Genomic DNA, 2,500 nt, shown 5'->3' with positions numbered 1-2,500 from the left:
TTAAGCAACAAATAAACAAACAAAATCGGTGACCTGAAGAAAGCAGTTACAGTTGGGTTCATGGCAATCTTTAGACAGGAAAGCGTTGGTGTCCTTGACAATTTCGGATGTGTAATTTGGAACACATTTTGGAGAGAAGTTAAAAGTCAGAACATGTTTCTTACAGACAGGACACTATGTGGAAGGGTCGATCGTGAACAAACTGCAGTTCATGAACAACAGTTAAGATATTTGCTTCACTAAATAATCTCTAAAAATGACCCCCTTCGCTGTAAAGATACACTTGTGCAATGGCGTGTATTCAATGAATGACATGAACGCATTCCTCCATGGGAAATGCCCCGATCCTGCCTGTAATTGCAGTATTCAAGCCACTGATTGTCTAATGTTTATTATGGTACACCAGGTCCTTCGAACAACCCCAAAGGTAACAATCTGGAGGGCTTACATCAGGTCAGTTTGGCTACCGCTCAGTGTCAAACCTCGTTCTGTAGAGTCGATCCCCGGATTTGGCAAATTGTTTTGAATGAGTACAAACGTCAGACCATTTGACCTGCAACATTGCAACTCTGTTGATGGGTCATGCATAATGTGGAATTAATGTACACCAAATATGAAGGAATTCGGCCAACATTATTAGTTATTAGAATGTGTGTGGGGTCTTGCCTTTGTGGTCACCCTGTACATGTAATCCATTCTTGTCATTCCATGTCGTCATATCCATACTTGTCATTCCATGTCGTCATATCCATTCTTGTCATTCCATGTCGTCATATCCATTCTTGTCATTCCATGTCGTCATATCCATTCTTGTCATTCCATGTCGTCATATCCATTCTTGTCATTCCATGTCGTCATATCCATTCTTGTCATTCCATGTCGTCATATCCATTCTTACGAAATAAATCTTACATTAGGTACTGTTATGTAGCACCTATGAGTGCAAATGTACGCCTGCGTGAGCGCGCGCCTGTGGGTGTGGGTAAGAGCGAGCGAGAGAGAGAGAGAGAGAGAGAGAGAGAGAGAGAGAGAGAGAGAGAGAGAGAGAGAGAGAGAGAGAGAGAGAGAGAGAGAGAGAGAGAGAGAGAGAGAGAGAGAGAGAAGGGAGGGGAATAGAGACAGAATGACAGATACAGGAGGATAACGGTTATTTAATTTTGTGTGTGTGGCTCGAACAACCACGGAAATATTGCGAAACATATGATCAAGCAAAAAAACACCTCCAAAAATACCCAACAAACAAATAACCAGTCAGTGAACAGAACAACCAATCAACTAGTGCGTCAACCACCCAACTCATCAATTAATCAATGAATATGTCTGTCAATCGATCAAGCATCCCGTCAATCATACATTGAAGAGCGACACACTCCTTTATGCATTCTGTCTAACACAGCCCATTTGCAACGAAGCAAAGCGACTGAATAATGAAATACAAGGAAGTCTTGCTAACAACGCCTTTGTGCAGAAATGAAGAAATGGTCGCTGAATAATAAACTTGCCTTCATTTCCCTCATAAAACAGCTTGACATTCGCCCAGCTGAGGAATACGAAATCATGCATTCACGCACGCACATGCATGCACGCACGCACGCACGTACACACACAAAACTTGACATTTTTATGACTCATATTAAACCCCTTTTGAAACAAAACAATCAACAGGAAAATCAAGTCAATAGCCAGGGAAAGAATGAAACGAACAAGGAAAATGCCAACGACAAGGACATTACAAACACTTGAAGCGGTGATGATCATGAACATGAAGCAGACATTGAGTTCTCTCCGTGACATGCTATTCGTTGACATTGTGAGTTTAAAAGTACATTCCTTCGCATGTAGGCAATGCTGTTTGTGCACAATAAGTGAAATAGGTATACCAACCAAAACATTGTTCCAGTAAACATTTTTATTGCTCACCAACTAAGAAAAATATACCAAATCTGAATGTTCGTTGATTTTTTAATTGGTAGCAATCTTTTATCTTTTTATTATTTAAAAAAAACATTGTTGTCATCCTCTCTTCTCCTGCTTGTCCCGACGCTTGTTCCTTCTCCCAGTATGCTCTCACGCCGCCCCGTCCCAGCACTCGCTGCAACTTTGTTCCGCCGCCAGACTTGTTTTTTGCGCTTTCTGAGTCAACCAGTGTTGGTCAGACACCTGGGCACCCTCACAATCGCATTCGTGAATTTACAGACACTCCAGGGAAGGATGTCAGGCCGCTGCGGTAGGCTACCCTCGGAAGATGACACTGCACTGCTGCTGAGTCACTTCGACGGTGTTCAGTATTGGTCCTGTTCCTGGCCAGGGACACAGGCACCGCTACCTACTAAGCCTCCTCAGTACTGACGACATTGGCTGTTAAGTCGCGGAGTCAGACTGAGTGAGCGTCTCCTCAGAGAGCAGACCGCCACTGCGTCCTTCCGTCGACTCCCCCCCCCCCCCCGACATACAATAAAGAAGTAATGAGAATAATGAGAGATCGATGTTCCAGTAAATG

Source organism: Littorina saxatilis, linkage group LG8 (genome assembly GCF_037325665.1).
Source record: "Littorina saxatilis isolate snail1 linkage group LG8, US_GU_Lsax_2.0, whole genome shotgun sequence".
NCBI lineage: Eukaryota > Metazoa > Mollusca > Gastropoda > Littorinimorpha > Littorinidae > Littorina > Littorina saxatilis.
This window is presented reverse-complemented; position numbering follows the sequence as displayed.